This window comes from Anomaloglossus baeobatrachus, chromosome 7 (genome assembly GCF_048569485.1).
Source record: "Anomaloglossus baeobatrachus isolate aAnoBae1 chromosome 7, aAnoBae1.hap1, whole genome shotgun sequence".
Lineage (NCBI taxonomy): Eukaryota > Metazoa > Chordata > Amphibia > Anura > Aromobatidae > Anomaloglossus > Anomaloglossus baeobatrachus.
Window position 1 is genome coordinate 298,225,494 of NC_134359.1, and position 16,060 is coordinate 298,241,553.

At 40.3% G+C, this 16,060-nt stretch overlaps 1 protein-coding gene across 1 annotated transcript in view; it reads left to right on the forward strand.

Annotated features, from left to right (window-relative positions):
* Positions 1 to 434: 434 nt before the first annotated feature.
* LOC142246490 (E3 ubiquitin/ISG15 ligase TRIM25-like) overlaps positions 435 to 16,060 on the forward strand; it is a 32,497-nt gene continuing 16,871 nt past the window's right edge. The window contains exon 1 of the mRNA XM_075319554.1: positions 435 to 568. The gene's annotated coding sequence lies outside the window, so the exon portion shown is untranslated. The remainder of the gene's footprint in view (positions 569 to 16,060) is intronic.

Consider the following 16,060-nt stretch of genomic DNA (forward strand, 5'->3'; position numbering starts at 1 on the left):
CTGCTGGGGCCATTGATTGATCATTGCTGCGGCCACTGATTGATCGCTACTGAGTGAATGTGTTTATAAAGTGAGCACAGTAATAAATGTCCTATTTCTCCTCACATTAAAGCCTTCTTCTCCTCTGTGTGAGGTAAAGCGTCTTCTGTGAGGAAATGTCACATCTCACATAACACCATTTACCTCACACAGATGGGAATCACTGTGTAACTGAGGAGCCTGAGATCAGCGACACGGGGCAGATTTACCTCACACTGCACCCGCCGCCATTACTGGAGCCGGGGAGGGGCGGGACCAGCGCCATTCCACACAACTGACCTTCATGGGCGGGGCTACCCGGGACTGCGCGGAGGGATCTCTGATCGACAGCTTCTCATTTGCCGCTGGAACATTCAATCAAACGACTGACCCCGCCCACTACAGGAAGACCCGCAGCTTGGAGAGTCTTCCCGCGCTCTGAGACCACGTGAGTGACGTGACCCCTCCGCTTATATACTGACCCTGAGGTAAAAACGCGGCAAACGGGAGGTGAGCGGCGGAGAGAGGAGACGGTTTCCCGGCCTGTGAGGTAAGTGACGACGGTGTCTGAGGGCAGCCACTAGCCAGTCTGTAATTACATGGTGTCTGCTATAACCGGGCATTAGTAGAATTTGTGCTCACCATTACCTCTCATACATATGTATATCTATCAGGAGTGTTAGGGGAGATTTATTAACGCTTTTCATTATATATAGATATATATGTATAGGTAGGTGTATGTATATATGTATGAGAATATATATATACACCCCCATAGTTTTATATTAGGAGATGGCCTGTGTTAAGCTGAAGCTGCCCCCAGGTTTGCCCCCTATAGCTGCGGCCACCTCTGAGCCCTTATATACAATGTCTGTATCTTAGTATCTGGTCCCATTAGGCAGGTTTTATTGATCCCGGCTATGGCCCATGTAGGTTAATACCCTCTGAGCCTTGCACCAACCCATTGTTAAATGGAAGCAGTCACCCTTGCAAAATAAATACATTCTACATCTAGGTCCTGTGCACATGCGTTTTGTTTTGGTTTTTTTTTGCTGTGCACATGGTGCAGATTTTTTCCTTGCGCTTTTGATGCTGCATAATAAATCTGCAGCATGTCAGTTATTGGTGAGGAGTAAAGAATAAGTTGTGCTCACTGCAATAGCCTGGTGCTCGGGAAAAAAATAAGTCAATCAAGAGGGGTAATCCCGGCACACAGTGTATGAAAAAATGGTAAGTCCAGGTATGATATGCTTGAACAAAATTTCTTTATTTTTCACCAAATATAGTACTGCCCGCCAACGCTTCGGCTCACGCAGGAGCCTTCATCAGGGGTCAAGAGCACCGTGGAAATGGATATGGTGAAGAATCATGTAGGTACAACAGGACCTGTGAGCAAGAGGAATTAATAAAGTCCGCTAATGGGTTAATCCAACAGGAGGAAATGGTTGCTACTGGTAGAGTAGACAGGGAGAACCCGAAAAGAGAGGGGTCGTTGGCATATGATGTGAAGGGGCTCACACGGGGGACATACTAAAAAGAATGATGAAAAGGAATAAATAAAAAGAATGAGGGTAATAACTTGTTAGGTGTACATTATGTAGATGTATAAAAGGTTTCTTAGGCAAGTTAGACATGGAATGATCATGAAATATCTGTAGATAATAGGAGAATGAACGCATATGGCATATAACCAGGTCTATAATATGTTACCTGAGCATTATAGGTGTGGAATGATCATGAAATATTTGTAGATAATAGGAAAATGAATGCATATGGCATATAACCAGGTGTATATTATGTTACCTGAGCATTATAGGTGTGGAATGATCATGAAATATCTGTAGATAATAGGAAAATGAACGCATATAGCATATAACCAGGTGTATATTAAGGTACCTGAGCATTATAGGTGTGGAATGATCATGAAATATCTGTAGATAATAGGAAAATGAACGCATATGGCATATAACCAGGTGTATATTAAGGTACCTGAGCATTATAGGTGTGGAATGATTATGAAATATATATAGATAATAGGAGAATGAATGCATATGACCAGGTGTATATTAAGGTACAAAAGCATTATAGGTGTGGAATGATCATAAAATATCTGTAGATAATAGGAAAATGAACACATATGTCATATAACCAGGTGTATATTATGTTACCTGAGCATTATAGGTGTGGAATGATCATGAAATAGCTGTAGATAATAGGAAAATGAACACATATGCCATATAACCAGGTGTATATTATGTTACCTGAGCATTATAGGTGTGGAATGATCATGAAATAGCTGTAGATAATAGGAAAATGAACACATATGCCATATAACCAGGTGTATATTATGTTACCTGAGCATTATAGGTGTGGAATGATCATAAAATATCTGTAGATAATAGGAAAATGAACACATATGTCATATAACCAGGTGTATATTATGTTACCTGAGCATTATAGGTGTGGAATGATCATAAAATATCTGTAGATAATAGGAAAATGAACACATATGCCATATAACCAGGTGTATATTATGTTACCTGAGCATTATAGGTGTGGAATGATCATGAAATAGCTGTAGATAATAGGAAAATGAACGCATATGGCATATAACCAGGTGTATATTATGTTACCTGAGCATTATAGGTGTGGAATGATCATGAAATATCTGTAGATAATAGGAAAATGAACACATATGCCATATAACCAGGTGTATATTACGTTACCTGAGCATTATAGGTGGGGAATGATCATAAAATATATGTAGATAATAGGAAAATGAACACATATGGCATATAACCAGGTGTATATTATGTTACCTGAGCATTATAGGTGTGGAATGATCATGAAATATTTGTAGATAATAGGAAAATGAATGCATATGGCATATAACCAGGTGCATATTAAGGTACCTGAGCATTATAGGTGTGGAATGATTATGAAATATATATAGATAATAGGAGAATGAATGCATATGGCATATAACCAGGTGTATATTAAGGTACCTGAGCATTATAGGTGTGGAATGATCATGAAATATCTGTAGATAATAGGAAAATGAACGCATATGGCATATAACCAGGTGTATATTAAGGTACCTGAGCATTATAGGTGTGGAATGATTATGAAATATATATAGATAATAGGAGAATGAATGCATATGGCATATGACCAGGTGTATATTAAGGTACCAGAGCATTATAGGTGTGGAATGATCATAAAATATCTGTAGATAATAGGAAAATGAACACATATGTCATATAACCAGGTGTATATTCTGTTACCTGAGCATTATAGGTGTGGAATGATCATGAAATAGCTGTAGATAATAGGAGAATGAACGCATATGGCATATAACCAGGTGTATATTATGTTACCTGAGCATTGTAGGTGTGGAATGATCATGAAATATCTGTAGATAATAGGAGAATGAATGCATATGGCATATAACCAGGTGTATATTATGTTACCTGAGCATTATAGGTGTGGAATGATCATGAAATATCTGTAGATAATAGGAAAATGAATGCATATGGCATATAACCAGGTGTATATTATGTTACCTGAGCATTATAGGTGTGGAATGATTATGAAATATCTGTAGATAATAGGAGATTGAATGCATTTGGCATATAACCAGGTGTATATTATGTTACCTGAGCATTATAGGTCTGGAATGATCATGAAATATCTGTAGATAATAGGAGAATGAATGCATATGGCATATAACCAGGTGTATATTATGTTACCTGAGCATTATAGGTGTGGAATGATCATGAAATATCTGTAGATAATAGGAATATGAATGCATATGGCATATAACCAGGTGTATATTATGTTACCTGAGCATTATAGGTGTGGAATGATCATGAAATATCTGTAGATAATAGGAGAATGAATGCATACGGCATATAACCAGGTGTATATTATGTTACCTGAGCATTATAGGTGTGGAATGATCATGAAATATCTGTAGATAATAGGAAAATGAATGTATATGGCATATAACCAGGTGTATATTAAGGTACCTGAGCATTATAGGTGTGGAATGATCAAGAAATATCTGTAGATAATAGGAGAATGAACCGGCTACGGAGGAGAGGGGGAGAGAAATCCCACCTTCTCCTCCTCCGTGCCAGCCCACCCCTCCTGAGAGCCTGCCCGCCCCCTGCAGCTGTGGTCTGCTGTGGTCTGCTGGCACAGTCGGACCTCAGATGCATGCACACTAGCATGATACTCGGCTCCTGCTGTGCTGCCAGTGCGAGCCGAGTGTCATGCGAGCATCCCAGTAGTGCCCCGTGTGGCTCCAGCCTCTCTCTCTCACACTCACACTCACTGACTCATTCACTCACTCTCACCCACTCACCGATCACCGGCGCTGCGCTGCACGGCTGTCACATTGCTGGCAGCTTCTCCTGATTTGAAAATGCCGGCCGCCCATTATTCAATCTCGTATTCCCTGCTTTCCCCGCCCACCGGCGCCTATTATTGGTTGCAGTCAGACACGCCCCCACGCTGAGTGACAGCTGTCTCACTGCAACCAAATCACAGCCGCCGGTGGGTCTATATCTTGCAGTAAAATAAATAAATAATTAAAAAAAAACTGCATGCGGTCCCCACCAATTTTGATACCAGCCAGGGTAAAGCCACATGGCTGAAGGCTGGTATTCTCAGGATGGGGAGCTCCACGTTATGGGGAGCCCCCCAGCCTAACAATATCAGCCAGCTGCCGCCCGCAATTGCCGCATCCATTAGATGCGACAGTCCCGGGACTCTACCCGGCTCATATCGAATTACCCTGGTGCAGTGGTAATCGGGGTAATAAGAGGTTAATCATGGCAGGCGGCTATGAGACACTCCCAAAAATTAACCTGTAAGTGAAAGTAAATATACACATACACCCAAAAAAATACTTTATTTGGAATAAAGGACAAAAAAACACGCTCTTTCACCATTTTATTAAAATCCCCACATACCCCTCCAGGTCCGACGTAATCCACAGAGGTCCCGCGACGCTTTCAGCTCTGCTACATGAAGCTGACAGGAGCAGCAGTAGGACACCGCCGCTCTTTATTAGCTCCACACAGCAACTGAGGGAGTCGCGCTGTCACCGGTGACGTCACTGAGGTAGTGCCGGGGTGTGTGCGGGGATGATGCGTGCAGGAGTGCCGGGGTGTGTGCGGGGATGATGCGTAAGTGCTGGAGTGCCAGGGTGTGTGCGGGGATGATGCGTGCGTGCTGGAGTGCCGGGGTGTGTGCGGGGATGATGCGTGGGGGAGTGCCAAGGTGTGTGCAGGGATAATGCGTGCGGGAGTGCCAGGGTGTGTGCGGGGATGATGCGTGCGGGAGTGCCGGGGTGTGTGCGGGGATGATGCGTGCGGGAGTGCCGGGGTGTGTGCGGGGATGATGCGTGCGGGAGTTCCGGGGTGTGTGCGGGGATGATGGGTGCGGGAGTGCCGGGGTGTGTGCGGGGATGATGCGTGCGGGAGTGCCAGGGTGTGTGCGGGGATGATGCGTGCGGGAGTGCCAGGGTGTGTGCGGTGATGACGGGGTCTCTCCCTCTCTCTCAGCTTTACAAAAAAAAAACGGATCCGTTTTTTACCGGATCCGTCGCATCACTTTTTACACACTCTGACACGGATCCATTGCATCAGGCACAAACCGGATTGTGCTGGATTGCAAAAAACTGATGTGTGAAAGCAACCTAAGGGGTACTTTGCACACTACGACATCGCAAGCCGATGCTGCGATGCCGAGCGCGATAGTCCCCGCCCCCGTCCTAGCTGCAATATCATTGTGATAGCTGCCGTAGCGAATATTATCGCTACAGCTGCTTCACATGACCTCGCCTGCCGTGCGACTTCGCTCTGGCCGGTGAACCGCCTCCTTATTAAGGGGGCGGGTCGTGCGTCGTCACTGCGACGTCACACGGCAGGCGGCCAATAGGAGCGGAGGGGCGGAGATGAACGGGATGTAAACATCCCGCCCACCTCCTTCCTTCCGCATAGCCGACGGGAGCCGCGATGACGCAGGTAGGAGATGTTCCTCGCTCTTGCGACTTCACACACAGCGATGTGTGCTGCCGTAGGAACGAGGAACAACATTGGACCGTCACGTCACCGTAATTATGGAATTCGCCGATGCTGCACCGATGATACGATTACGACGCTTTTGCGCTCGTTAATCGTATCATCTAGGATTTACACACTACGATGTCGAGAGCGACGCAGGAAGTGCGTCACTTTCAACATTACCCCACCGACATCGCACCTGCGATGTCGTAGTGTGCAAAGCCCGCCTAAGGCTGGTTTCACATCACAATTTTTTCCTGTCTGTGGGGATGCTATTTTTTGCAGGGCCCCATGGACAGGAAAGGACACCATCAGATGTGACCTCCAGATGCCATTTCTGTATCCGTGTTCGTGATTTTCTCGGATCGGGACACAGAAAGGCCGAGCCTACAAAGCGCAGGCAAGCGGGGCACTTTCACTCCCTCAATGTACATACATACACTATATACATACATTATATACATACATTGCAGGAGTGAAGCAAGTGATAAAAATAAAAAAAAGAAATCCTCACCTCTTCGGCGTGTGTCCCGCGATGCGCTACATCTATTCCGAGCTTAAGGACCTGGCGGGGCTACCCAATCAGCTGATCGGTCACATGAACGCATTTTGTGATCATTCCACACCTATAATAGTATCATAGTTTTAAGGTTGAAGGGGGACTCTAAGGGCGGCTTTGCACGTTGCGATATCGCTTGTGCGATGTCGGTGGGGTCAAATCGAAAGTGACGCACATCCGGCGTCACTTTCGACATCGTAGTGTGTAAATGCTAGATGATACGATGAACGAGCGCAAAAGCGTCGTTATCGTATCATCGGTGCAGGGTCCGACATTTCCATAATGCCGGTGCCGCGACAGGTACCATGTAGTTCCTCATTCCTGTGGCAGCACACATCGCTGTGTATGAAGCCTCAGGAGCGAGGAACATCTCCTTACCTGCCGCCGGCGGCTATGCGGAAGGAAGGAGGTGGTTGGGATGTTTACATCCTGCTCATCTCCGCCCCTCTGCCGCTATTGGCCGCCTGCCGTGTGACGTCGCTATGACGCCGCACGACCTGCCCCCTTAGGAAGGAGGCGGGTCGCCGGCCAGAGCGACGGTCGCAGGGCAGGTGAGTGCATGTGAAGCTGGCGTAGCGATAATGTTTGCTACACCAGCTATCACAAGATATCGCACCTGCGATGGGGTCGGGGACTATCGCGTGCGACATCGCAGCATCGGCTTGCGATGTCGCAACGTGGAAAGCCCGTCTAAGGCGGGCTTTGCACGCTGCGACATCGGTAACAATGTGTTACCGATGCAGCAGCGATAGTCCCGCCCCCATCGCAGGTGCGATATCTAGTGATAGCTGCCGTAGTGAATATTATCGCTACGGCAGCGTCACATGCACATACCTGCCGTGCGACTTCGCTCTGGACGGCGACCCGCCTCCTTCCTAAGGGGGTGGGTCGTGCGGCGTCACAGCGACGTCACACGGCAGGCGACCAATAGAAGTGGAGGGGCGGAGATGAGCAGGATGTAAACATCCCGCCCACCTCCGTCCTTCTGCATTGCAGCCTGGATGCAGGTAGGAGATGTTCCTCGCTCCTGCGACGTCATACACAGCGATGTGTGCTGCTGCAGGAACGAGGAACAACATCGTACCTGTCGCTGCACCGGCATTATGGAAATGTAGGACACTGCACCGATGATACGATAACGATGCTTTTGCGCTCGTTAATCGTATCCAAAAGGATTTGCACACTGCGATATCGACTGCGATGCCGGAAATGCGTCACTTTCGATTTGACCCCATCGAAATCGCACCTGCGATATCGTAACGTGCAAAGCCGCCCTAAGTCCATCTAGTTCAACCCGTAGCCTAACATATTGATCCAGAGGAAGGCAAAATAAACCCAATGTGGCAAACAAGCTCCAATGGGGAAAAAATTTACTTCCTGACTCCACATCCGGCAATCAGACTAGTTCCCTGGATCAACACCCTGTCATAAAATCTAATATACATAACTGGTAATATTACATTTTTCAAGAAAGGCGTCCAGGCTCTGCTTAAATGTTAGTAGTGAATCACTCATTACAACATCATGCGGCAGAGAGTTCCATAGTCTCACTGCTCGTACAGTAAAGAATCCTCGTCTGTGATTATGATTAAACCTTCTTTCCTCGAGACGTAGCGGATGCCCCCGTGTTCCAGTCGCAGGCCTAGGTGTAAAAAGATCTTTGGAAAGGTCTCTGTACTGTCCGCTCATATGTTTATACATTGTGATTAGATCCCCCCTAAGCCTTCGTTTTTCCAAACTAAATAACCCCCAGTTTAATAACCTGTCTTGGTATTGCAGCCCACCATTTCCTCTAATAATCTTGGTCGCTCTTCTCTGCACCTTCTCCAGTTCAGCTATGTCCTTCTTATATATCGGTGACCAGAATTGTACACAGTATTCTAAGTGCGGTCGCACTAGTGACTTGTACAGAGGTAGAACTATATTTTTTTCATGAACACTTATACCTCTTTTAATACATCCCATTATTTTATTAGCCCTGGCAGTAGTTGCCTGACACTGTCCACTAAAGTGAAGTTTACCATCCACCCATACACCCAAGTCTTTTTCTGTGTCTGTTTTACCCAGTGTTCTACAATTAAGTACATAATTATACATTTTATTTCCTCTACCCAAGTGCATGACCTTACATTTATCTACATTAAACTTCAATTGCCACTTCTCAGCCCAATCCTCCAATTTACATAAATCTCCCTGTAATATAAAATTATCCTCCTCTGTATTGATTACCCTGCAGAGTTTAGTATCATCTGCAAATATTGAGATTCTACTCCGCATGCCCCCAACAAGGTCATTAATAAGTATGTTGAAAAGAAGTGGGCCCAATACTGACCCCTGTGGTACCCCACTATGAACTGAGACCCAGTCCGAGTACATACCATTAATAACCACCCTTTGTTTCCTATCACTGAGCCAGTTTTTAATCCAGTTACACATATTTTCCACTATCCCCATTATTCTCATTTTATGTACCAACCTTTTGTGTGGCACCGTATCAAAAGCTTTTGAAAAGTCCATATACACAACATCCACTGCATTTCCCTGGTCCAGGCTTGAACTTACCTCTTCATAGAAGCTGATCAAATTAGTTTGACAGGATCGATCCCTCATAAACCCATGTTGATACTCTGTCACAAGGTTATTTTTCTTGAGATACTCCAGTATAGCATCTCTCAAGAAACCCTCAAGGATTTTACCAACCGTAGAGGTTAAACTTACTGGCCTATAATTTCCCGGCTCAGTTTTTGTCCCCTTTTTGAATATTGGCACCACATTTGCTATGCGCCAGTCCTGCGGCACCGACCCTGTTATTAAGGAATCTGAGAAGATTAAAAATAATGGTCTATCTATCACAGAACTCAATTCCTGTAGTACTCTGGGGTGTAGCCATCCGAGCCCGGAGATTTGTCACCCTTAGTGATTTCGAGGCGGCGGCGTACTTCCTGCTGGGTTAAGCAGGTAATACTCAAGGGTGAATTTATGGTATCACTGGTCATGTCATCTGCCATGGCATTTTCTTGTATAAAAAAACGTAGAAAAAAAGTAATTCAGCAGGTTGGCTTTACCCTCATCCCCCTCCACCATTTCACCAAGACTATTTTTAAGGGGGCCAAGACTATCGCTTTTCAGTTTTTTAATGCTCAGGTAACCTAATATACACATGGTTATATGCCATATGTGTTCATTTTCCTATTATCTACAGATATTTCATGATTATTCCACACCTATAATGCTCAGGTAACATAATATACACCTGGTTATATACCATATGCATTCATTCTCCTATTGCCTACAGATATTTTATGATCATTCCACACCTATAATGCTCAGGTAACATAATATACACCTGGTTATATGCCATATGCATTCATTTTCCTATTTTCTACATATATTTTATGATCATTCCACACCTATAATGCGCAGGTAACATAATATACACCTAGTTATATGCCATATGCATTCATTTTCCTATTATCTACAGATATTTCATAATCATTCCACACCTATAGTGCTCAGGTAACATAATATACACCTGGTTATATGACATATGCGTTCATTTTCCTATTATCTACAGATATTTCATGATCATTCCACACCTATAATGCTCAGGTAACATAATATACACCTGGTTATATGACATATGCGTTCATTCTCCTATTATCTATAGATATTTCATAATCATTCCACACCTATAATGCTCAGGTAACATAATATACACCTGGTTATATGCCATATGCATTCATTCTCCTATTATCTACATATATTTTATAATCATTCCACACCTATAATGCTCAGGTAACATAATATACACCTGGTTATATGCCATATGCATTCATTCTCCTATTATCTACAGACATTTCATGATCATTCCACACCTATAATACTCAGGTAACGTAATATACACCTGGTTATATGCCATATGTGTTCATTCTTCTATTATCTACAGATATTTCATAATCATTCCACACCTATAATGCTCAGGTAACGTAATATACACCTGGTTATATGCCATATGCATTCATTCTCCTATTATCTACAGATATTTCATAATCATTCCACACCTATAATGCTCAGGTAACATAATATACACCTGGTTATATGCCATATGCATTCATTTTCCTATTATCTACAGATATTTCATGATCATTCCACACCTATAATGCTCAGGTAACATAATATACACCTGGTTATATACCATATGCATTCATTCTCCTATTATCTACAGATATTTCATGTTCATTCCACACCTATAATGCTCAGGTAACATAATATACACCTGGTTATATGCCATATGCATTCATTTTCCTATTTTCTACATATATTTTATGATCATTCCACACCTATAATGCGCAGGTAACATAATATACACCTAGTTATATGCCATATGCATTCATTTTCCTATTATCTACAGATATTTCATAATCATTCCACACCTATAGTGCTCAGGTAACATAATATACACCTGGTTATTGCCATATGCGTTCATTTTCCTATTATCTACAGATATTTCATGATCATTCCACACCTATAATGCTCAGGTAACATAATATACACCTGGTTATTGCCATATGCGTTCATTTTCCTATTATCTACAGATATTTCATGATCATTCCACACCTATAATGCTCAGGTAACATAATATACACCTGGTTATATGACATATGCGTTCATTCTCCTATTATCTATAGATATTTCATAATCATTCCACACCTATAATGCTCAGGTAACATAATATACACCTGGTTATATGCCATATGCATTCATTCTCCTATTATCTACAGACATTTCATGATCATTCCACACCTATAATACTCAGGTAACGTAATATACACCTGGTTATATGCCATATGCATTCATTCTCCTATTATCTACAGACATTTCATGATCATTCCACACCTATAATGCTCAGGTAACATAATATACACCTGGTTATATGCCATATGTGTTCATTCTCCTATTATCTACAGATATTTCATAATCATTCCACACCTATAATGCTCAGGTAACGTAATATACACCTGGTTATATGCCATATGCATTCATTCTCCTATTATCTACATATATTTTATAATCATTCCACACCTATAATGCTCAGGTAACATAATATACACCTGGTTATATGCCATATGCATTCATTCTCCTATTATCTACAGACATTTCATGATCATTCCACACCTATAATACTCAGGTAACGTAATATACACCTGGTTATATGCCATATGTGTTCATTCTTCTATTATCTACAGATATTTCATAATCATTCCACACCTATAATGCTCAGGTAACGTAATATACACCTGGTTATATGCCATATGCATTCATTCTCCTATTATCTACAGATATTTCATAATCATTCCACACCTATAATGCTCAGGTAACATAATATACACCTGGTTATATGCCATATGCGTTCATTTTCCTATTATCTACAGATATTTCATGATCATTCCACACCTATAATGCTCAGGTAACATAATATACACCTGGTTATATGACATATGCGTTCATTCTCCTATTATCTATAGATATTTCATAATCATTCCACACCTATAATGCTCAGGTAACATAATATACACCTGGTTATATGCCATATGCATTCATTCTCCTATTATCTACATATATTTTATAATCATTCCACACCTATAATGCTCAGGTAACATAATATACACCTGGTTATATGCCATATGCATTCATTCTCCTATTATCTACATATATTTTATAATCATTCCACACCTATAATGCTCAGGTAACATAATATACACCTGGTTATATGCCATATGCATTCATTCTCCTATTATCTACAGACATTTCATGATCATTCCACACCTATAATACTCAGGTAACGTAATATACACCTGGTTATATGCCATATGTGTTCATTCTTCTATTATCTACAGATATTTCATAATCATTCCACACCTATAATGCTCAGGTAACGTAATATACACCTGGTTATATGCCATATGCATTCATTCTCCTATTATCTACAGATATTTCATAATCATTCCACACCTATAATGCTCAGGTAACATAATATACACCTGGTTATATGCCATATGCATTCATTTTCCTATTATCTACAGATATTTCATGATCATTCCACACCTATAATGCTCAGGTAACATAATATACACCTGGTTATATACCATATGCATTCATTCTCCTATTATCTACAGATATTTCATGTTCATTCCACACCTATAATGCTCAGGTAACATAATATACACCTGGTTATATGCCATATGCATTCATTTTCCTATTATCTACAGATATTTTATGATCATTCCACACCTATAATGCTCAGGTAACATAATATACACCTGGTTATATGCCATATGCATTCATTTTCCTATTTTCTACATATATTTTATGATCATTCCACACCTATAATGCGCAGGTAACATAATATACACCAGGTTATATGCCATATGCATTCATTTTCCTATTATCTACAGATATTTCATAATCATTCCACACCTATAGTGCTCAGGTAACATAATATACACCTGGTTATATGCCATATGCGTTCATTTTCCTATTATCTACAGATATTTCATGATCATTCCACACCTATAATGCTCAGGTAACATAATATACACCTGGTTATTGCCATATGCGTTCATTTTCCTATTATCTACAGATATTTCATGATCATTCCACACCTATAATGCTCAGGTAACATAATATACACCTGGTTATATGACATATGCGTTCATTCTCCTATTATCTATAGATATTTCATAATCATTCCACACCTATAATGCTCAGGTAACATAATATACACCTGGTTATATGCCATATGCATTCATTCTCCTATTATCTACAGACATTTCATGATCATTCCACACCTATAATACTCAGGTAACGTAATATACACCTGGTTATATGCCATATGCATTCATTCTCCTATTATCTACAGACATTTCATGATCATTCCACACCTATAATGCTCAGGTAACATAATATACACCTGGTTATATGCCATATGTGTTCATTCTCCTATTATCTACAGATATTTCATAATCATTCCACACCTATAATGCTCAGGTAACGTAATATACACCTGGTTATATGCCATATGCATTCATTCTCCTATTATCTACATATATTTTATAATCATTCCACACCTATAATGCTCAGGTAACATAATATACACCTGGTTATATGCCATATGCATTCATTCTCCTATTATCTACAGACATTTCATGATCATTCCACACCTATAATACTCAGGTAACGTAATATACACCTGGTTATATGCCATATGTGTTCATTCTTCTATTATCTACAGATATTTCATAATCATTCCACACCTATAATGCTCAGGTAACGTAATATACACCTGGTTATATGCCATATGCATTCATTCTCCTATTATCTACAGATATTTCATAATCATTCCACACCTATAATGCTCAGGTAACATAATATACACCTGGTTATATGCCATATGCGTTCATTTTCCTATTATCTACAGATATTTCATGATCATTCCACACCTATAATGCTCAGGTAACATAATATACACCTGGTTATATGACATATGCGTTCATTCTCCTATTATCTATAGATATTTCATAATCATTCCACACCTATAATGCTCAGGTAACATAATATACACCTGGTTATATGCCATATGCATTCATTCTCCTATTATCTACATATATTTTATAATCATTCCACACCTATAATGCTCAGGTAACATAATATACACCTGGTTATATGCCATATGCATTCATTCTCCTATTATCTACAGACATTTCATGATCATTCCACACCTATAATACTCAGGTAACGTAATATACACCTGGTTATATGCCATATGTGTTCATTCTTCTATTATCTACAGATATTTCATAATCATTCCACACCTATAATGCTCAGGTAACGTAATATACACCTGGTTATATGCCATATGCATTCATTCTCCTATTATCTACAGATATTTCATAATCATTCCACACCTATAATGCTCAGGTAACATAATATACACCTGGTTATATGCCATATGCATTCATTTTCCTATTATCTACAGATATTTCATGATCATTCCACACCTATAATGCTCAGGTAACATAATATACACCTGGTTATATACCATATGCATTCATTCTCCTATTATCTAGAGATATTTCATGTTCATTCCACACCTATAATGCTCAGGTAACATAATATACACCTGGTTATATGCCATATGCATTCATTTTCCTATTATCTACAGATATTTTATGATCATTCCACACCTATAATGCTCAGGTAACATAATATACACCTGGTTATATGCCATATGCATTCATTTTCCTATTTTCTACATATATTTTATGATCATTCCACACCTATAATGCGCAGGTAACATAATATACACCTAGTTATATGCCATATGCATTCATTTTCCTATTATCTACAGATATTTCATAATCATTCCACACCTATAGTGCTCAGGTAACATAATATACACCTGGTTATATGCCATATGCGTTCATTTTCCTATTATCTACAGATATTTCTTGATCATTCCACACCTATAATGCTCAGGTAACATAATATACACCTGGTTATTGCCATATGCGTTCATTTTCCTATTATCTACAGATATTTCATGATCATTCCACACCTATAATGCTCAGGTAACATAATATACACCTGGTTATATGCCATATGCATTCATTCTCCTATTATCTACAGACATTTCATGATCATTCCACACCTATAATACTCAGGTAACGTAATATACACCTGGTTATATGCCATATGCATTCATTCTCCTATTATCTACAGATATTTCATGATCATTCCACACCTATAATGCTCAGGTAACATAATATACACCTGGTTATATGCCATATGTGTTCATTCTCCTATTATCTACAGATATTTCATAATCATTCCACACCTATAATGCTCAGGTAACGTAATATACACCTGGTTATATGCCATATGCATTCATTCGCCTATTATCTACAGATATTTCATAATCATTCCACACCTATAATGCTCAGGTAACATAATATACACCTGGTTATATGCCATATGCATTCATTTTCCTATTATCTACAGATATTTCATGATCATTCCACACATATAATGCTCAGGTAACAGAATATACACCTGGTTATATGCCATATGCATTCATTTTCCTATTATCTACAGATATTTCATGATCATTCCACACCTATAATGCTCAGGTAACATAATATACACCTGGTTATATGACATATGTGTTCATTCTCCTATTATCTACAGATATTTCATAATCATTCCACACCTATAATGCTCAGGTAACATAATATACACCTGGTTATATGACATATGCATTCATTCTCTTATTATCTACAGATATTTCATGATCATTCCACACCTATAATGCTCAGGTAACGTAATGTACACCTGGTTATATGACATATGCATTCAT